A 23,572-nucleotide genomic window follows, 5' to 3' on the forward strand; every position below is an offset into this window, starting at 1 on the left:
GGAAAAACTTGAGGAGTTTCAAGTGCAGCTGGAATTGGAACTTTTCGTGGTGGAGATTGTGGCTTTGTGGCTCTCCTTCTTCTGGGCATTACCTCAGGAGTTGAAACCAATAGCTTCCCTTATCCTCTTTGCAACTTTAACCTTGTGAGCATCACAATTTTGCAACCATTAAAATTCTAATTGCACAAACTCAAGCAATTAAGAAATTCAACCTTTTCTCTGATACCAACTTGATCTATTTTTGTATGATTAGTTTTGTTTTGCTAATAACAATTACATATTTATAAACATGTGCTTTCTTATTGATTTTTGTGCTGAGGTTTCCTTACTTGTTGGTGCTTACAAACAGGTAAATTCCCTTAAGTTAAACAAGACATTCATGAGCAAAATAGCTTCAAAAATGAATAATGAACAACAAACATGTACAATGCAGCAAACCATCAAAGAGACACATTAACACAATGTTTTGATGAAGGAGTTCACCCCTCTTGGGCTACATCTCCTTGGTCCAACTTCCATGGCTTGGGCCTCTATATTAGCTCAATGTGGCAAAAATGTTGTTTACAAAGCTCTATGGCTCCTGATACCTACACCAATGTGTTCAAAATGTCCAAATTAGCTAAAAACACTTATTTTTTATCTCAATTTGGTCGAAAATTGAGCAAGTTATGCTTCTTTCAATTTTTCCTAGGAAACCTCTGCTAAATCTGGAGAGGCTCGAGTTAATTCTTCCAAAACTGGTAGTTCCCGCCTAATTTGGCACAACGTCAAATCCGCTGCCAACTTAATCCAAATTTTAAGCATGCTTAATTAATGTTTAAACGGATATAGTTTAACTAAAAATGGGATCATCGCTAAGCGCTTCCACTGGTTGGCCCTTAGATGCGTGGTTGAGGTCATATGGGGTGGGGGCTCGCCCACAAGGGTTGGCTCCCACCACCTCGCCGTCGACATCAAACTACGGCATAAATGAATGGCATTGCGGCCTACATACAAGCGTGTTTCTGTGGCTTAATGGTAATGCATAGGAATTAGGAGGGGGAGGTCATGGGTTCAAACCTCCCCTCCCCCCATCACATTGTTTTTCCATTTAAATATACGCAACCCCATAGTTTTAAACCTTGGTTTAATGTGCCATTTGAAATATATAACATACATTCCTTCGAATTTAAATGTGGATTTAATAATTGATATTTAATATTTAAATATATGTAAGATATATATATATATATATATATATATATCTATATATATATATATATATATATATATATATAGTTAAAAAAAAACTTTATAATATAAATAATAATTATATATATAATATATAATAATATTTAAATAAAAATAAATTTGAATTCCACCTTGGAGCCAACTAGGAAATTTCCCTTTCACACAACCACACTGGTGAATCTGGAGGTGCCACTTGTCGCAACCCTAATGGGAGAAAACTGAAGAAGATTCCCCTTGCTGACTGGACTATTGACTGGACTACCATGTCATCATTTTGTCCCATTCTACATTTTTTTTTAGTTGTTTAGGGAAACTGATGGGACCAGCCCATAACTTTACTTTATTATGTTTAACAATGATGAACCAATGCTTTAATCAACGATTGAATGATTAGCAAGTAATTTGGGGATTAATACATTTGATTAGGCGCTAATCATAGGACTGTTCTGGATATTTGTTGGATGGCATTTATGTCAGAATTCAATGATGTTGTGCTGGCTGTACCCGCCTCGGTTACTATTTTCCCACTCTTGGTTATTGCTAAAACCCTTGGTTCTTTGTCATTTCTTCATTTTCCACTTGCGTTTATGTTGCGCCGAGGGTTTAGAATTGCAGTGAGGGTTTGTGTTGCGACTATATGGAGTTTGGCAGCAGGTTCTGCGTGCGCCCAGCTATGGGTTTTGCTATCTGTTGGTGTGATACCTTCGCTTGTTCTTATGACTTCATTGCTTGGTTACTTGGGCACGGTGTGGAGGTTTTCCTCATCTGTATGAGAGGGTTATTGTTGTTTCCATTTGCTTGGTTACTATACTTTCCCCTGTTCCACTGTTTTCATTCTGTTATGGTTTTTCTGGTTGTTAGCTTTGGTTGATGGATGCCTGTTCTATGCTCTACAGGTCACGGTCACGGTGGCCTCTTCAGCTTTGTGGTCCTGACAAGGTAAGATGTTCCTCCATGATATTGCTTACCCTCTTCACTTTTCTCTAGCACTAACAATGTCTTCTCCTTAGTCTGTAGGGTTTCACCGTTGACTATGGCTCAGTGGGGTTTCACTCCTCCAACGAGAATACTCTTCAGGTAAAACGATTTTCTTAACTGTGCATTTAGTTTTCTTCTTCTTCTTCTTAGGTTATTTCTTGGCTTTACTCGGCATGCATGTAACTAACGGTACTCCATTGGCTCACTTGTGCAGATGAGGGTTTGTTCACTGGCATGGTCGATGAAACTGCTACGAGCTTTTGCTTCGGTAGGCTCATTCTCTGCTACTGTTTTCAGTTTTTAGTTAGGTGGCCTATGTCAGTTTACTGGGCAAAGTCCCAACACTCCCCCATTTGATTTTCTTTGCTCTTGTGCGACCTAGGATTCAATTTTGTATATAAACTTTTGTATGTACTCTGAACAATTGTAATTATGGTCCACCTTTTGATGGTGGCCGACCAAACCCTCACTTTCATGGTTTTGTTATTTCGTATTAGTCTTTCCTCTGTTCTTAACTGGGTATTTCAAGACTATTGAATGTATACAAATATTTGTTTTGGTCATGAAAAAGGAATTAACAGGAAAAAATTTTGTATAATTCATTTACCTCTGTCCTGGGGTCGTTGTTTAGTGATTGCATTCTCATTCTATTTCAAACTACTTTTACTTTTGTTTCGTTTTATTGGGACTTCGTTGTGGTTGTTGCTAGACTCTGTGCTAGGAATGCTTGTTTAATTTCTCTGTTTGCTCTCTGTTCTGTAGAAAGGAAAGAAAATGCAATAGATAGGAACGTATAGTATTTACTTAGTTTGCTTACTCAATGACTAGGGGGAAAAATAAATGAATGTCACGACAGACTGTTACAGATGGATTCAGATATTTGGGTGAAAGAAATTACTCTTTTTATTGTATTTCTCTTCTAATGTCTTGAACCCCTCCAGAATGTATTACATTGGTTTTATGTTGTGTTTAGACAGTTACTTGAACTGTTCTCGATTACCATACAGTTACTCTTTGTAGTTACACAATTGATGATCATGCTGGGTTTTCTTTTGCTGTAGGATTTACAATATTATATTTTTGTTTATGAACAAACAGCTGTAAAATGGACTAAAAAAATGACAAAACAATGTAACTACTATGACATTATCCTAACTGTACTGTTCCTAATATTCCTTAACTAATAATAATAAAAAAAACTAGTTTCTAGACATTGTTTTATTCAGTAAATTTAAATGAAACTAGAAGACATTGAACCTGTCCTCCTTGGCTGAGACCAACACCCGGTCATGATGCCCTTAGCTGGATGCTCCTGCATCAAGCTCCCGGGGTAAGAAAAATTCATGACTCCGGTCCATGATCTTCTCAATTGAATAAGCCGCCTGCTCTATTTGTCTAGCGTTAAGCTATGAACTGTCTTCAATAGGACGGTTCTTCCACTTGACTAGATATTGTAGATACTCTTTCCACCGAGTTCACTTGGCCACCTAACTGTTGAGGATCCTCTCGATCTTGAGGGGCTGAGCGTAAGGCATTTGTCTCATCCAAGTCTCACTTCCTTCCTGTGTGTCCCGTGTAGGCCGTGCGGTACTATCTTCCTCTAGATCAACAGTGTATGGAAACAAGTCTGCCACATTAAAGATGGGCGAGATGCCTATTCCTGGTGGCAGTTGTAATTCATAAGCATTTGCTGAAAATTTCTAAAGAACTTTGCAGGGGCCTATCTTTTTGTACTTCAGCTTATTATATGCACCTTTAGGAAAACGCTCCTTGTGCAAATGCGCGAGGACTTCATCCCCCACATTAAACTGCACCTCTCTTTGTTTCAAATCTGCTCGCTACTTATATTTTTTACTGTTGTCCTACAACTTTATTTTCACCTGCTCGTGGAGTTCATTCATCGCTTTGGCGAAATCTTCCCCATCAACACTTCATCTTTCCTACTATCCTAGATCTCGTAACTCATGCACTCTGAGAGGATGCATGCCATATAAGATTTGAAAAGGACTGTAACCCATGCTGCGACTGGGCGAGTTGTTGTAAGTGAACTCTGTTTTGGAAAGTACTCGATCCCACATTCGTGAGTTTTCCCCGATCAAACTTCGTAGTAGGTTCCCCAAGCTTCGATTTACCACCTCTATTTACCCGTCGGTCTGTGGGTGATAAGCAGCGCTGAAACTTAACTACGTGTCCATCTTCTTCCACAAGGTGCACCAGAAGTGCCCTGTAAACTTCATGTCCGTGTCAGAAAGAATGGACTTAGGTAGTTCGTGTAGCCTGCGATCTCTGTGAAGAACAAGTGGGCCACGTGAGTGGAATCGCTGGTTTTTCTACAAGGGTTGAAATGTGCCATCTTTGAAAAGTGATCTACTACTACCATCACCGAATCATAACCCCGTTGCGTCCTTGGTAGACCCAAGATGAACTCCAAGCTGACTGAGTCCCATGGTCTACTTGGAATGGGCATTGGCATGTAGAGTCCCATATTTTGACTATGTCCTTTTGCCAACTAACACACTTTACATCTGGTCACAAATCTCTGCACATCCCTTCGCATTTTTTGCCAATAATAAAAATGGTTGAGCTACTCTAATGTTTTGTCTATACCGAAATGTCCAGCTAGGCCTCCACTATGCTTCTCCTGAATGATGTTCTCTCTCATTGAACAATTGGGAATGCATAACTGTGCCCCTCTAAACAATAGCTTCCCCTACAAATTATATTCTAACCACAGACTATTGTTTCTCAGCAAAGGATTCTGAAAGGCTTCATAAGCCTCTATTAAGTTCGTGTCGGTCTGATACAAGTCTTTCAAATGCTCAAAGCCCAACACTTGTATCATACTCTCCTGCAAGAGTAAGGCTCTTCTGATCAACGCATCTACCACCTAGTCGGCCTGCCTGCTAATGTGTTTCAACACAAAGGTGAAACTATGCAAATATTCAACCCACTTAGCATGCTTGTGATTCAACTTGTGTTGTTGCATCACATATTGCAGTGCAGAATTATCTGAAAATAAAACAAACTCATTCCCCAGCAGACAGTGTCTCCAATGCTTCAGTGCTTGGACGAAAACATAAAATTCTTTGTCACAAGATGAATACTTGTGCCTGCTTTCATTCAACTTCTTGATGAAAAATGCAACAGTTTTGTCTTCTTGGCTAAGTACAGCTCCAATGGCCATACCGCTTGCATCACAGCGAACCTTAAAAAGCTTTTTAAAATCTGACAATCTTAGGATCGATCTTTCTGTGATCTTCTTTAGTAGCTGAAAACTCCTTTCTGCTGCCTCGGTCCAACGAAAAGGCTGACTTGCCTTCTTTATAGTGTCCAACATAGTTGCACAGATTTCACTGAAATTTCTTATAAATTTATGGTAAAAACTTGCCAGCCCATGAAAACTACGTATCTCAAACAGGCTTTTTGGGGATGGCCAATTGACAATTGCTGCAATCTTCTCTGGGTCCAACTTCAACTCATTTTTTGCAATCACGAACCCAGATAAACCAATTCTTTTTGCAGAAAAGTGCATTTTTTCAGATTTATCAACAAGTTATTCTGCTTCAATTTTTCGAGCACACTTCGAACATGTCGAAAGTGTTCCTCCCTCGTCTTGCTGAAAATTAATATATCATCCATGTACACTATTACGAACTTTCCAATGAATTCTTTCAGCATTTCGTTCATCAGTGGCATAAAGGTACTGGGTGCATTACTTAGTCCAAATGGCATTACCAGCCACTCATACAGTCCTTCATTGGTTTTGAAGGTTGTCTTCCACTCATCCCCTTCCCTGATTCGAATTTGATGATACCCACTATTTAAATCAATCTTTGAAAAATACGTTGCCCCGCTCAGGCAGTCCATCATGTCTTCCATCCGTGGCAGTGGAAATCTGTACCTGATGGTAATCTTGTTCATGGCCCTCGAATCTATGCACATTTGCCATTGTCCTCCTTTCTTGAGAGCGAGAACTGTTGGAACTGCGTAGGGGCTCAAACTCTCCCTTATCAGCCCTTTATCTAGCAATTCCAGCACCTGTTTTCTGATCTCCTCATTGTCTTTGGGGCTCATCCGATATGCTGCCTTATTCAGTAGACTTGCTCCGGGTAAAAAGTCAATATGATGACTTATACTTCTCTCAGGAGGCAATTTATTTGGTAAGCCGTCCACTACTATATCGCTGAATTCCAGTAGCATTTGCTGAATTTCCGCAGGCAAATCTGACACCTCTGTGTGTAACAACACTGTCTTTGCTCTTCTCACAACAGCATAGTTCACTTCACTATCTTCAATTTTCTTCAAAAAATGTTTTCCACCCATTAGTAACACTCTCGACCTGCTTTTTTCCGCTGTCTCCTCATCCTTGATGGGCACAAGTGTGTGCTTGATCCCATCTTTGACAAACTTATGATAGTGTGTCTTCCCGTCATGCACTACCTTTCTGTCATACTGCCATGGCCTTCCTAGCAGTATATGACATACATCCATTGGCATTATATCACAAATAACCTTATCCTTATATCTGCCAATATGGAACTCAACTTCACACTGTTCATCCACCAATAGCTGATGGACTTTCTACAGCCATGATACCTTGTAAGGAGTGGGATGCTTCAGTTGCTTCAACCCCAACTTCTCTACCATCTCCATGGAAACTAGATTATCCATGCTCCCACTATCAATAATCAGCTTACAGCATTTTCCATGTGACTTACAAACTGTCTGGAACAATGCTTTCCTTTGAGTTCGTTCAGCTGTTTCTTTGGCTGGTTTCAGCAACACTTTGTTCAAAACTAAGGCTTCCCCTATTTTTGGTACATTTTCTGCTTCCTAGGAAGGTGCCTCTACTTCCTCTGGTTGTGCGACATATGCGCCTCTTTGTCCAGCTTGTTCCGCCTCAGGACGCTCAAAAGATTTGTGCCCCCACTTGTGGCACCTGTAGCACTAATAGTTAGTTCCTCTGCCTCAACCATTTCTTCTTCCTTGCTGATATGGCCTGCCACCTCTAGTGTTGTCACCTTTTTCTATTGTCCCAGAAGTTTTGGAACTACTGCCTTCTTCACTATTGCTGGTAGTTCGCCCTCTGCCATAAGACTGTCCTCTTCCTCTGCCGGTTCCCCGTCCTCTCCTAGCATTTTGTTTTTTGGTGATCTTCTCCTCTGACTTCATAGCACTCTGGTATGCTTCTTCTATATTTCTCGAGGAAAGAATGCTGATTTCATCTAATATTTCTAATCTCAAACCATTTACATACCTCGTTGTTTTCTCCGGGGTGTCCTCTGTATAACCAGCTCTTAAATTTACCCGGTAGAATTCTTCAGTGTACTCTCTTACTGTCATCCCTTTTTGTTTCAAGTTCTGTACTCGCTGATGCAGTGCAATCTGGTAATCCTTGGGCAAAAATCTGCCTTTCAACTTGGCCACCATCCTTGGCCATTTCTTTATTGGCAACTTGTTCATCCTTCTTCTCTCTGCTTGGACACTGTCCCACCACAGGGTTGCGTGTCCCTTCAGCTTTGTCACAACAAACTTAACTATTCGATCTTCACTGACCTCTTCACGCTCAAAGTATTTATCCAATTTGTTGATCTAGTCCAACAGAACTTCTGTCGACAAGTTGCCATCATAATTTGGAATTTCTGGTTTAGGCTTGCTACTTGCAATAGAATCGACCTCAACAATATCATTTCCGGCCCTTCTTCATCCAATCCATCTGTTGTCACTATAGCTTCTTCTTCACTATCATCTCCTACCTCTGGATCCCTTCTCCTTCTTGCTTCAACTGCCTTGAAACGAGCAGTAAGGATCCTGATTTCCTCCCGCAATCCTTCATTTGTTGCTCTTTGAGCACCTCTTCCACATCCTCATCTTCCAACTTCCATCTCTCAGAAAAACTCTAAATCCTACTCTGATACCACTATGATGGGACTAGCCCATAACTTTACTTTATTATGTTTAACAATGATGAACCAATTCTTTAATCAACAATTGAATGATTAGCAAATAATTTGGGGATTAATACATTTGATTAGGCGCTAATCATAGGATTGTTCTGGATATTTGTTGGATGGCATTTATGTCGGAATTCAATGATGCTGTGTTGGTTGTACCCACCCCAGTTACTATTTTCCCGCTCTTGGTTATTGCTAAAATCCTTGGTTCTTTGTCATTTCTTCATTTTCCACTTGTGTTTTCGCTGCACCGAGGGTTTAGACTTGCAGTGAGGGTTTTTGCTGCCACTGTATGGAGTTTGGTAGCAAGTTTTGCATGCATCTAGCTGTGGGTTCTGTTGTCTATTGGCGTGATACCTTCGCTTGTTCTTATGACTTCGTCGCCTGGTTACTTGGGCACGGTGTGGAGTTTTTCCTCGTCTGTATGAGAGGGTTACTGCTCTTTACATCTTCTTGGTCACTATACTTTCCCTTGTTCCACTATTTTCATTCCGCTATGGTTTTTCTGGTTGTTAGCTTTGGTTGATGGATGCCTGTTCTACGCTCTATAGGTCACGGTCACAGTGGCCTCTTCAGCTTCGTGGTCCTGACAAGGTAAGCTATTCCTCCATGATATTGCTTACCCTCTTTGCTTTTCTCCAGCACTAACAATGTCTGCTCCTTGGTCTGCAGGGTTTCACCATTGACTGTGGCTCAGTGGGGTTTCACTCCTCCAACGCGAATACTCTTCAGGTAAAACGATTTTCTTAACTGTGCATTCAGTTTTCTTCTTCTTAGGTTATTTCTTGGCTTTACTCAGCGTGCATGTAACTAACAGTACTCCATTGGCTCGCTTGTGTAGGTGAGGGTTTGTTCACCGGCGTGGTCAATGAAACTGCTATGAGATTTTGCTCTGGTAGGCTCATTCTCTGCTACTGTTGTCAATTTTTAGTTAGGTGGCCTCTATCAGTTTACTGGGCAAAGTCCCAACACTCCTCCATTTGATTTTCTTTGCTGTTGTGCGACCTGGGATTCAATTTTGTATATAAACTTTCGTATGTACCCTGAACAATTGTAATTATGGTCCACCTTTTGATGGTGGCTGACCAAACCCTCACTTTCAGGGTTCTGTTATTTCGTATTAGTCTTTCCTCTGTTCTTAACTGGGTATTTCAGGGTTTAATGTATACAATTTTTTTTTTTGGTCATGAAAAAAGAATTAACAGGAATTTTTTTTTGTATAATTCATTTACCTCTATCCTGGGGTCATTATTCAGTGATTGCATTCTCATTCTATTTCGAACTACTCGTATTGTTGTTGGCTTTCGTTTATTGGGACTCCGTTGTGGTTGTTGCCAGACTCTGTGCTAGGAACGCTTGTTTAATTTCTCTGTTTGCTCTCTGTTCTATAGAAAGGAAACAAAATGCAATAGATAGGAACGCACAGTATTTACTTAGTTTGCTTACTCAATGACTAAGGGAAAAAAAATAAATGAATGTCACGATAGACTGTTACAGATGGATTCAGATATTCGGATGAAAGAAATTACTCTTTTTATTGTATTTCTCTTCTAATGTCTTGAACCCCTCCAGAATGTATTACATTGGTTTTTATGTTGTGTTTAGACAGTTACTTGAACTGTTCTCGGTTACCATATAGTTACTCTTTGTAGTTACACAATTGATGATCATGCTGGGTTTTCTTGTGTTGTAGGATTTAGAATATTATATTTTTGTTTATGAATAGATAGCTGTAAAATTGACTAAGAAAATGACAAAACAATGTAACTGCTATGACACTATCCTAACTGTACTGTTCCTAATATTCCTTAACTAATAATAATAATGAAAACTAGTTTCTAGACACTATTTTATTCAGTAAATGTAAATGAAACTAAAAGACATTGAACCTGTCCTCCTTGGCTGAGACCAACACCCGATCCTGATGCCCTTAGTTGGATGCTCCTGCATAAAAAACGATCCGAACTTTGTTTTCGATGAAACAAATTGCATTGTGATCGTTTTGAAGAGACAGATGCAGCCATACAGTTTTTGAACCAATCAGAGAACTTTGAATTTTGAGTTAAATACTGAGCATCTGATCAACCAACCCAAATCTACAATGGAGATAAAAAATACTAGGGTAGCCAAGAGATTCACAACCCTAGAGAGAGAAATAAACCCTTGTACAAGTGCACTAGAGAGAGAAATTGAAATAAACCAATCACAAGATAGGTCAAACAAAGAATGAGAGAGCACAATACTTTATGGAGTGCTTAGGTTAATTCAATTGTTGAAGACTAAATGAATGATCATGATGTGTGGAAATACAAATATGAGGTATGTAATTTTTACACAATGAAAGGGGTAGGGTGCTTTGCCCAAGGAAGGGTAATTGGTGTACATTGAGTTGGCTAGGTTTCCCTTAACCAAATCTAGAAATATAATAGAATTATAATATAAAATTACAAACAATGTCGGTTGTGTCCAATTGTGAATACTACACCTTTGGATGCATAATTATGGAAAATTTTAGGGGTGAATGTTCGCCTTTTGGCGAAATTAAGGGGTTTTAAATTTTTAGTGGGCGAATATTTTGTATCATAGTACATTTTTACAAATCACCTCAAATAGCCCACCTTATTTTAAGGGAGAGGGTAAGAAAGGTAAATTTAGCCCTTGAAATTAGGAGTTACAACCTTCCATTCGCCCTAGTTTTCAAGAATAGGTTTTATTTAAGTGAATCCTATGGGCCAAATACCATATTTATAAAAAAGGTATGGTAAATTAATAAAAATATAAATAAATGAGAGGTATGGTAAATAAATAAAACATTTTTTATATTTACTCCATAAGTCACCTTATATACATGCAAGGGTGTAAACAAATAAAAATATAAGTAAAGTGGACTTATGGTAAATAAATAAAACGTCTTTTTATACTTACTTAAAAGGTATTGTAAATAAATAAAACCTCTTTTTATATTTAGTCCATAACCCTCATTCTATTTATGAAGGCTCAAAAAATAGGTTTTATTTAAGTGAATCTTATGGGCCAAATACCATATTTGTAAAAGAGGTATGGTAAATTAATAAAAATATAAATAAATGAGAGGTATGGTAAACAAATAAAACATTTTTTTTATATTTACTCCATAAGTCACTTTATATTTATGAACACTAAAAAAATGTGTTATATTTAGGTGAAACCTATGGGCAAAATACTATGGGACAAATACCATGGTCTAGATTATTATTAATACTATGCAAAAAAACATTATTAACCCTAATATTAGTATTAATAAAAATAAAAATGGCACATGGTATTGACCCATGGTATTCACCAAAATGGCACATAGTATTGACCCATGGTATTCACCTGGAATGTAGCCTATTTAAATGGGGGAATTAAACCAGCATAGATCCATCTTTACTCTGGATCTACTAACCCCCGATAGGTATCAAATATCGTGATATGAAAACTAGCATAGAGTGAAAAAATATTTGATCTCTCTCGGGGCTTGGTGGATCAAGAGTAAAAATGGATGTTGTAATTTAATGTATGTTAAACATTTTAGCTTGGTTAAAATAAAAAATAAAATAAAAATCAACTGTTAATTTTATTAATTTTTAAGCTCCAGGTTTATGATAACCCATGGTATTGATCCATGGTAATACCATGGTATTCATGTGAACATAGACTATTTAAAGGGGAAATTCTATCATCTTAGATCCATCTTAATTAAGATATTAAATAGACTTAGGAAATTATACTGTAAAAACATCTTAAGGTGAATGGTTAAAGCATAGACATTGGACAAGTATATTTGTATACTTCTGTTTTAAACTGAAACAAATCCAGGGCTAAAAGGAATGGATTGATTGCACTAGTCATCCTTTTATAACTTTCCAACATAGGCTGGAGTAAACAGATTGTAATTTGGGTAATTTTTCTAACTGCAAACAGGAACATACTTGTGTATTGGCAAGGTGGTTACGAGGTCCCTAGAAGTGATGAATTTGAATTTTTCTTGGTTTTATATATAGTAATAGGTTTTTTCTCATGCTTTCTATGAATGACACGGGTGAATTTTATCCTACACCCACTAGGTTATCGATATGTAATTTTGATAATTTTGATTTCAAAAGATATTTTAAAGAAATGCAATGATTTCATTTGTGTATTCAATAAACACAATATTCTAGTGGAATTCTGTATTTTTGGTTTACCTATACAGATTCCATGGAGAAGTATTAGTGGTGTGACATCAATTGTCCTCAAGCAGAGGCTTTAGTTTTACTCTTTTCTGGAAGCAAATACTTTCTTCCAACATTTTTGAGTTCCATGAAAAATTTGAAAGTCCTAATAGTATTCAATTATGGGTTCAAGAGAGACATAGTATTCAATTATGGGTTAAAGAGATCCACACTGAATGATCTATCAACCTTATCTTCACTTAGTTTAAGACTATTCACTTGGAGAGGTTGCATGTGCCCCCACTTCAAGAGCATAGTAAAGTCATGTAGAACTTAGAGAAGCTATCTTTAAGCTTTTAGTGAAGATTGGAAAAATGTCTGGGTTCAATAACACCCAGTCGAGCATTAAGCTTCCAATAATGCTAGATTTTAACCTGGAGCACTTTTGTGATTTGGAGGAGATGCCCCCCCGTATTTGTGACACATCTTCAGTTGTGAATTGGACTATTACTAATTTTCATTTCCTTCGAAAGTTACCTGATGACTTGGGGAACCTCAACTCTTTAAGAATGTTAAGGAAGGAAAGAAAGTACATTATGCTAAGTTCTCTTATGCTTTTCAAGTTTTTCTTGGATATCTACAACGTTTCAGGTAGGAAAGTATATTCTGTTAATGAAAATTTGTCTTGATAGAAAGGCCCAATTTCAAATTCTAATGCTTTCAAAAAACATTGTATAACTGTAATGTTTCTAAAAGGAAAGCATATTTTTTCAATTTAAGTATCTTGATCCCATATTCCAACTTATTTTTCAGTAACCCATTAGGCTTTGTAGCTTTGAATAAATCCATGTCTTTTGATAAGATCCTCTTCCAAATTAGAACGAAGTTTCTTTTGGGCAATAACCACATACAATGTCTTGATTTTGTTATCGAGAAAATAGAGGTTGCGAAACAAGCCTGTGCCATACAAGGACTTGATTCGTTGATTATGTATTAATTATGGCTCTTGATGTAACAATGTCTTGATTTTTTTGCTTGAAAATAGAGGTTATGCTTTACTATTTCACAGAATTTCTTACAATCTTTCCATAAGTATTGATTTGTAATCTCAGTCACTGAGGGATGACAGTAATGACAAAGATAATATTCCATGGTTTGAAGTTCCCCTCTTACTAAATATTTAAATATATCACCACAATTTAACTGTTAGTTAAAGGAATTGTATTTGATTTGTAAACAATTCATTGCTTGATTTATAGATTTTGATTTTTTCCCTTTTTTATTTTTTTCTCAGATCTGGGATGAGATATCTTCCAAGATTTGGGTTCCCTAGTTTCCCCACCATAGCTACGAGGTTCAGATGCTATCATTAAATATTCTCGGAATGTTACAACTTTTCCAGTAAATGTGCTTTGAAACATTGTTGTTGTTTTTCCATGGTGTTAATGCAAATAAGCACTGCAACTAGTGCCATTATTTAGATTAAGTGCCGAAATCTAGGTGGTCTTGTAATGATGGAGTGATTGTTTTCTGGCTACTAAGGCCATATGCATTTTTATCTCTTATGTTGTCTTGAGATATTCAAATTCAGAATAAGAATTGAGGTCTCGTTTCCACTGTAGATTGCAGTCAGTTTCTTGAACATAATATATAGTAGATTATCTTTTACTAATCAACTGTGGATGTGATCCCTCGCAGGAAAGGAAATTCAAAGCGACTTTGATTTCACATTGATTTGTCAAAACATCCACACAGGAAAGGAGATTCAAAGTGACACTAATTTCACACTGATTTGTCAAAATGGAGGCAAGAGAAAAGGAAACTTTGTATTCAACAATGCTCTTAATTTCATATGTACATGCACAGACATATTAGTAGAAAATATTGAAGGGTTGCCTAAGTAATATTTTCTGTTCCACTACATTCTTTACAGCTTGTAAATAAATAACTCAGAACAATTCATTACACTACTTGTTATTCTTTATTAATCAGTGGTTAAGATTTTGATAATGAACTGGCTAAGATTTTTCTTCCTTCTGTGAAATTGTGTGTTCTATAATGCTTCTTTTCCATTCACTATGTATAGCATATAAAGTGTGTCTAATGGAGTAGGAAGACTGGAAAGTCTTATGATCCTTGAAATATGTTACAAGGCAAAAACCCAACGGGGTTGGGTAGGTGCATCCCCACAAAGGAGTCACAAATACCAAAGTTGGTATTGGCTAGTGCCTTGAGATAGGAAATTTCCTTTACCCTTGTATTAATAGTGAATTTGGAGAGGATTCTAATATTATCTTTATAAGATTTATATCAGTTAATATTGATGAATAAAATTCATGAGACATGAGCTAGGATGTCCTTGCAAGGTGGTTGTTGATTATTCAAAGCTATGATGGCCATTATGTCAGGCCAGGTGGTCGCACTCCCTTGATCGTGAGCACGATTGTGATCAAGATGGAATACTTCATAGTCTAGATTGATTGTTTAGCAGTGATAGTTAGTGGGCTCATTCACAAAAGCTTCTATTTCACTAATCCTTTTTATAGAGTTGTCAGATTCAATTTCCAAAGGTTTTAATTACACTATAGAGTTGAGTTCTGAGAGAGTTGTGATTCACAGTGTTAAGTATAGCAGCTATGACACTTGAATGAAGACAAGCATAGTAGAGGTATCAGACTCTGTTATAAGCTTGCCTGCATATTATAAGGGACCTGGTTGGCTTTTTAATAATTTTATAAACAAGTTCCATGTCGTGGAAATGTGAAAAAAAAAGCAGTGATATTGCCACCATGTGGCTCTTTTCATATATGGTTTTATACTTTTTCAAAAAATTCTCTAAGAGTTCACAATGCTAAGATTCACTAGGACTTTACAAAGTTTTATTATTTAGTGAAAGACTCACCAAGATCTTACAAGATTTTATAATTGGCTAAAATATTCGCCATGTCTGCTGAGAGATTCGCCAAAAAATTATATATACATATTATATTATTGATAAAATCGCCTTCCATTTTTCCTATATACCATGGAGATTCGCCCATTTATTATACATATAAATTTGGGGGGGTTCTTAAAATTTTCCCTGTGCATAATAGATATGAAAGACTACATATTCAAACATATGCAAGTATATAATATGATTATGAAAAATCACCATATCATCAAGATTTAAAATTTCCATGTGGCATGGACCATGGCATGAAATTATGATTCATAAACCAAAATAAATAAAGGTTCTCAAATTGTACAATGTTGAGTCAAATAAAAGATCAAATGATAAAATCTAAAAATACTTCACATATATAACAGCCTAGGCCAACTTGGACAATGCACCCATTAGGCTAAACCCTATTTAGTAGTGAGTTGGCTAATATCATTATTGGTTCATGTTCCCTAGGCATTTTCTTGAATTATATTTGCAAACTTTTTATTCCTACCTTTTGATCTCACAATATTGCAGTTTGAAAAACTAAAAGAAAAAAAAAAATGTAAAATCATCTTGTTACATGTCATATGGCATGAGGGCCCACTTGTGATATTCATTGCAATGGATGGGCTTGTAGCATGGTACCTATGGAAATTTGATGTATGTGGGTTGTACACCTTCATATTATTTGATAGTCCAGTGTCTTGGAGGACAAGACTCACTTTTTCTCCCTGTTGTTTTATCATGATTATGGATCAACCATTGGCGTTCTCAAATTTTCATGCCTTTTATTGATGGATCATCCTCTTGTTATACATTTTTATGTTTATGGAGCATGCAATCATGTTGTTTCCTTGGAATACTTGTTCATCTATAGAGTGCTACATGTTTGTGCATGTATGATGGGGTTGTAGCCCTCAAAGGGGTTGGACAATGGTGATGTGGAATCATATTTCCCTTAGAGAATCCTAATAATTGTGTATGGAAATGTTATCTCATTAATTTTTCATTAGATCAGGGTGTTATTGACATGTCCAACAACCTCCCTGTCCCATATGAGTGGCTAAAGACCTATTCAGAGTCTCTTCCTTTTGACCTCAGATGCTAGGAGTATCCCTTTCTCATACAACCCCCCCTCCTAGGATCATATGGTATGATCCACTACTATCCCTAGTGTACTTTGATAGCGAACCTGTACTCAGCTCACCTCCCTTTCCATTGGTCATTAGACTCAGGAGCCCCTAAAATCTCCATAACTCACTCATTCCTTTTTAGTAGGCCATTACTATTTTGTATTGTTTCGCAAACTATTAAGTATTTTGTATTATACCATTGTCTCTTATATGTGTCATGACAACACTACCATTGGTTTATTTATCTCTATATGCTATTTTTTAGAAAAAAAATTAGGAGACGCACTTGCACTCTCCTTGTTCTATTTTTGATTTCTAGTGAGTATCATTCCATCATCAATAGATTGGTGCATGCAAGGAGATAGTGGCATGCCATTGAGATGGATGGTATGCATTCTCAGATGCATGCATATTGAACTAAAGAGCACACCTCCCAAATTCTATTTTGGGCAACATGCACAAGCATTCTGGGACTTAAGGTGCAATTTTTGAGGCATAGCTCTATAAAATAAGAAAACCTCATTGTAATGAGGAGGAATTCTAGGATATTTGATCTCTGCCATTGGAGATTTAGAATCTGAAAGACTTGTAATTGCTTGAAAATATAGAACGAGTAAAGCTTGGGAACTTGGTCCTCTTCCTCGTGTATTTTCCACTGTTGGTGAATGTTTACATCTCTCTTGTTCATTCTAGTCAAGTTAATTTTGTGACATGGTGTGGGCCTTTCTCCCTTGGTTTCATTGAGATTATTATGAATTTGTGCAATGGTCCTCAACCAAAAATATTTTAGATTAAGGAATTGCATCTGATTAGGTTTTAATAATTAGAGTAGGGTTGTGTCTAGGCATTTTTTGTAGGGTTAAAAACATTTTTACACAAGGAGATTCATATAACATGATGCCTCACTCAAATTTTCTAGCACTTATTTGAATTCATGACCCAATGGAAGGCACCTGTTGTTGGATCCTTCCTACAGGTTGTTACTATTTTCTTTGTGTGTTTTACATATTGGCCTAATTCATTCTCATTGATTCATATATAGAGCATAGTGATAGGGCCCAGGGATACCCCTTTGGTGTTGGGAAGAACTAACCCAAAGTGAGAGAAGTTCAAGAGGTGATAGCTCTTTTTCTCTGAAACATGCACCCAAGGCTCCTTTTGTGTGTCAAAAGATTACATGAAGAAGATCATTATGAACTTAGGGCCTCTAATGCTCTAAGGAAGTGTGACACATAATCATCAAGACAAGGTTCAGTAATCTCCATAAGCTAGCTTGTCATACATTTGATAAACTAATGCTCCTTGTGTGTTTCACGACATGGACTAACCGCCTCTCGTGGATCATTTTCTTTGGCTATAAGATCATTGAATAACACCTACGGGTTTTTGGTATAACGAAAATCATTATTCCCAACAAGTGGTATCAGAGCATAGGTCACGAGTTCGATACACACCCAACTCGTGTTGGGGGGGAGATTGTTGGACATTGGATAAATCAACACTCCTTGTGTGTGTTTCTACATGGACTAACTGCCTCTCGTGGATCCTTATCTCTAGCGATGCAATTGTTGACTAACACCTGCAGGTTTTAGTCTAACGATAATTGTGATTCCAAACATGGCACAAACAAGGTTTATTAACATATCATGTATCCCACATCAAATGAAGAGCCCCCAAGCAGGGTTTAGACACTTTTTCCTTGCACCTAGCAAATGATAGACTAGAGTTTTAGATCTTCAACCCACCTTCTCCTTTTATTTTTATGCATTCTTTCTAAAATAAAATAAAATAAAAAAACACTTTTTATGGGGAATCCATGCTAAATTACCTTTTAAGGAGGGTCGTATCATACCTAGATGGTCACAATACACACCAATATGTGGGGTTGCAGTCCTGACCTTGTAGTAGCCTTGTACCATTAGGCACAAGGTATGCATACTAGTACCTGCTTGATGTGCTATGGGTCTGGGTGTACATACCCATGCTACATATGTTTGTGGCCATCTGGTTCAATCTATCTACGGCATATGAAACACTACACATGTTCAAGTTTCTAAAATTCTACCTATTTTGGCATGAGTATTCTACCACCATAGGTATATGAAAGTGTCAAAAACAAAACTTCCTAAATTTGTCATTCACTTCCATCCACACCTGCAACCTCTAAACAATCTTTTATCTCAATGTTAGAAGATTTATTTCACTATTAGCTTTTCATTATGATGTGGGAAATTTTCTAAGATCCTCTAGATTTTCATAATTAATGAAAATATTTAATCATACTTTTAGTTCCAAATCCACCAATAAAGATTCATTTTGCTTCTTGCGTGAACATTGTTAAGCTTTAACTTTTAACCAATATGACATCTAAGAAAATAATTGCTTGTACATGTAAGTCAAAACTTCTTTGTAGAGAGCCATGCAGGCTAGATGCTAATGGAATCTTGCTTAGGCATGGATTTAATAATAACCTTGTGGCTTATGTTCTTAGTGCTTCTCCTTGCATATGTTGCACAATGTTTACAACAAATGTTTAATATGTGCTTCTCAAAACCAAACATATGTTTGATTGCTTAAGATTGATTCCAAGCTGAACGTATTTACTAGATCTACATCTTAAAAAATGTGTCATTTTAAAACTCGTTGATATTTTATATGTGTGTGTGTTTTTCAGTGTTGCCAACATCCTAATTTATCGCGAAAAAAATTGTGAAATCACAAATTTTTGGTCTAGCTGATTTTATCAGCCAAAAAAATTGCCATTTTTTCAAAGGGAAAAAATCCCATTTTATCTTAAACTGTGAAAAAAAAATCACGATTTTATAGATAAAATCATGATTTAAGTGATTTTTTAAACTTTTAAAAATTTTGTATGCTTGTAATTTTGCCGGATTTTTCCAACTATTACTGATATTTTCCCCATTTTTAGAATTCTTTTGTTTTTTGGACCCTTACTAATTTTATCCAGAGGTCGATGATTGCAACGTTGATATATAAAGATATGACACAACTGTTTATTTAGCTGTCTTCATAAAGTTTCTCGTTATTTTTAGTATCCATGTATTGGATTTTATTTTATTTATTTATAAAGAGTACAATGAAATTAGGTTCTTATTCAACGTCCATATCGCCACAATGCTCACGATTTTTTCTTTCTAAACTGGTGGAGCAGGGTTCTACGCTCCAATGTTTCATGAACAGGTGTCTAATGATCTAAAATTTCTCTCTGAATCAATATAGCCTGATCCTAGTAGGGAAACATTGGTCTCGATAAAAAATTTAGGGAACGTAAACCTATGTTTTTTCTAGGGATGCTATACATTATGAATACACGAGACAATTTCAAGGCTCTTGATAAGCATGCTCTGCTTAACTTGGAGGTACAAAAGGTGTCTATTGATAATCTTCTTTGGACTCTTTACTTTCCTAGTTAAATTTTAACTATTATGTTTATATTTGGTAGTGGGAATGCTCCTGGTTGTCCATGGAAATAAATAAACTAAAGCTAATTTGTTACTTCCTACTGGTCATTTAAATCGCTTGAATATGTAAACATTTTTAAAATAGAAACTTGTAGAAAATATTAAGAAAATTGTCTAGGATGGTTAATGTTGGTTTATTTTGTTTATCATTAGATCTGGGAGGATGTTCATTTTGGAAAAGTGGAGGAGGACAGTAGCTTGCTTTGTAGATTTTTCCTAATTTCATATGTAGATTTAAAGAAATGGAACTTCTATTATTGGTTTTCATTTCCTGCATTGGTTCTTGAACCTCCTGCAATATTGATTGATTTGTGAAGAGCATCAAAACTTTTTAGCATATAAGAGGTAGTTAAACATCTAGCTATGATTGCTTATTTTTGTGTCATGGATGAGTGGGTACGGTGATGTTGATATGAAATTAGACCTTTGTTTTGTTTTACTTGAAGGGAACAACATTATTAGTAGCTTGTAATGAATGACACCAATTAACATCAACTACAGGTTAACAGAAGCTCCCTTTGATAAAATAAAAATATATGTGCTTGCAGTTGAATGTGAAGGTCAATGGGTTGTCTTTGAGGTTTTTCACTTCATGTCCTATATCCTCAAGCCTTAATTCATATCAAAACATATATTGATTCACACAGAAACAAGACTTGGCCAAATGCAAGTGTTCCTTTCTTTTTGGTTCACATAATCTCTAATGTTCATTTTATACTAAGGCTATTAAGAGACTATGAAACATGCCAACGAGAAGGTGGTAAGGTGAGTTCATCAATAATTTTTTGTAACATTATTCTTGAGCTAGCTATAAATTATTGCAAACATAACTGACATAGTTGTGCTACTAATAAGTTTTTGTGTATATATGGCACATGTTGTTATTTAAGTAGTATTAATTTATGATGGTAGTTTGTACAATAAGAACAATTAAATATTCTTTGCATTTCATTGAAAGGAAAAGTATTTCTTGATTATAAGTTAAAATTGTAAAACATATCTTGATGTTTAGTTTCCTCATACTCTTTTTTTGAATTTGTAAACTATATGGCTTAATAGGTGTTTCTTGGTTTTTATGACCCATGCCACCTTCCAACCAATCTTAGTTGGCCACTTCGCAACTTTCTTGCATTTGTTGTGGTGAGGTGGGGCCTAGAAAAGGCCATAGTTCTATGCTATAGAGAGAAAGGAGGGTTTGGAGATTTGCAACAATGTCTTGTTGTTGATATCTTGGTTTCTACTCCACTAGGTAGACAAACCATAAAGGGAATCAACATTACTCAAAAAATAAAAAATAAACTTTATCTCATGTTTGCTTATTATCAAGTTTCTCCCATTCCTCAATTGAGCTATGAAAATTTTGATGTGTCAAGGTTGGAGTAATTGTAAACTCGTTCCTAAGGTAGTTGGATGGGAACTGAATAGCCATGGAAAGATGGGACCTAGATTGATTAATCTTGCAACCGAGATGGATCCCAAGAGGTTAGTTTGAGTAGCTTACTTGTCTCAACAAGAGAAATGATATGTTAATTACCTTATAGGTGACACTACTTATAGGTTGGCTATATCAGCGACAGATTTAAATTTGAAACTTATGATATGGTGCATTCTAGCATCTCTAGATTTGAAATAGTTATCATCTACAAAATGCCTTCTTCTTGGAGCTGGTACACTTGGGTGTTAGGTTGCTTGTAATCTTATGGTAGGTTCCATTAATTTACATGAGAATGCATCTTCCACTCACTACTTGTCTTTGAAAGTAATGTTTTTTTTTTCAATATACAGGCTTGGGGTGTTGGACATATCACACTAGTTGACCATGCTCATGTGGTTATGTTGAATTCTCTATGCCAATATTTATATACTCATGATGATTGTTTGAATGGAGTTCAACTAAAAGCCAATGCAACAACAAAGAATTTGAAGTGCATTTTTCCTGGTGTGGTAATTTTTATATCCCTTAGTGGCTTGATTTCTTTGTTCCTTATCTATTTTGAGTGGCACGTGACTGTATTTTTCTAAATTTTTTTAGTTCAAGCCTCACTGAGAAGGAAGCAAAGGATATTTCTATGACCATTCCAATGCCTTGACATTTTGTGACAACAGATGAACTTAAAGACTTGATTGACAACCATGATGTCATTTTCTTGATTATTGATACAAGAGAAAGTCGTTGTCTTCCAACTCCTTTATGTGCTTATGCTAACAAGGTGGGATGAAATTGATTCAAAATATCTACAAAACACCTAGTATTTTTTTCCTAGTTAAGGCCATGTAAGCATTATGCTTTCTGATTGTCTCTAATAGCAGATTCCCATCTTGTATACAACCCATATTATTTGCAAGTGAAATGAAACTAGAGATATTTTTTAAGGCCTGTATTGAGTTGAGTGAAACCATGTTAGAATGGATTAAGAAAATCTTTTTATAAGTTTAGTTTGCAACAATTGTTTTAGTGAATATAGGAAACACTGTGCAGTTGTGATGAGCTCATATAAGTATATTTTGAAATCTATAGCAATGCCACTCTCATATAAGTTGAATTAGATAAATATGTAAATATCTTAACAACGATAAAACCCACTTGTAGAAGTGTTTCTACTAAAACTTAGCATACCATTGTGTTGACAATATTATAGCCTAAGAGCCCTGCTTTTATCCCAATTTATGAAAATAATACAATTGTGTGTTTTAGGAAAACTTCATATTTCCATATTGTGTTTAGTATTTCATTTCGATTGAAATTTTAGTAAGTGGTTTCATTTGCAGGTAGAAATCATGATTGCTTTAGGATTTGATACCTTCCTTATGATGCCACACATTGCTAGTGTATCCTTATCAATTTTTATCGATAATTCAAGAAAGTTGGGGCAAGATATCTCCATCATTGAATGAAATAAAGAAACTATATTCAATTGAACTATTGTTATTTCATTTGATGGTTCTATTGCAGTGTTGAATAAGGAGATCAATCTTCAAATGGTACGTACCAATGTTTTCTGAAGGTGGGAATTTTTTTATGAGTGACACATTTCTTTCCTAAATCATTTGTGAATAATTTTTGTATCTATAATGTTGCAAACATTTTATAGTTCTTCCCTTGAAAGAGAGAAAATATTGTTCAGTTCATATATTGTTTACTTGTTTTAGGTTGTCCCCACCATCTACACTGACATAAGAGGACATAAGATCCTATCAAATAAAATTAGTATGGAAATAAAATAATTGGATGTTTCATATATGTACTTTATTGTGGAAGACATGTATAACTATAGATTTGTTCTAGTTATATGAAGTTCTCAGTGGCTAAACATTTAAGGCTGCAGAAATTGAATTGACTCGCTCCATCCCTCGAGTGTTTTTTCTTTATGACCTTTATCCAATAAAGGTTAGTGCAAATTGAGTTTTAGTCTACATGGCTTGTATTACAAAGCTTTTCATCTTTTGCACTTATTCCTGACAAATTTTCACTAAATTGGTATTGAAAAAGGAAATAATAAAACTATGTTGGTTTCTTAAGGGTGGATAGTAGAATTGTTTTGGTCCTAGTATCATATATATGTCATTTCATTGTCGCTTCTTTGATCATGAAAATTTCTTAGTCTAACCTTAAATTTACAGGTGCAATTCACAAAACGGAGGACAACATTTTTGCATTTTCCTAAAAAATGTTTGTGTTATAGTTGGAGGTACA

At 36.1% G+C, this 23,572-nt stretch overlaps 1 pseudogene; it reads left to right on the plus strand.

Moving 5' to 3' along the window:
• The first annotated feature begins 8,691 nt into the window (after positions 1 to 8,691).
• Positions 8,692 to 22,773, plus strand: LOC149248177 (ubiquitin-like modifier-activating enzyme atg7; annotated as a pseudogene).
• Positions 22,774 to 23,572: the final 799 nt, after the last annotated feature.

This window comes from Pinus tabuliformis, chromosome 7 (assembly GCF_031772625.1).
Source record: "Pinus tabuliformis cultivar Carrire ecotype Pingquan chromosome 7, CPIR1, whole genome shotgun sequence".
Classification (NCBI taxonomy): domain Eukaryota; kingdom Viridiplantae; phylum Streptophyta; class Pinopsida; order Pinales; family Pinaceae; genus Pinus; species Pinus tabuliformis.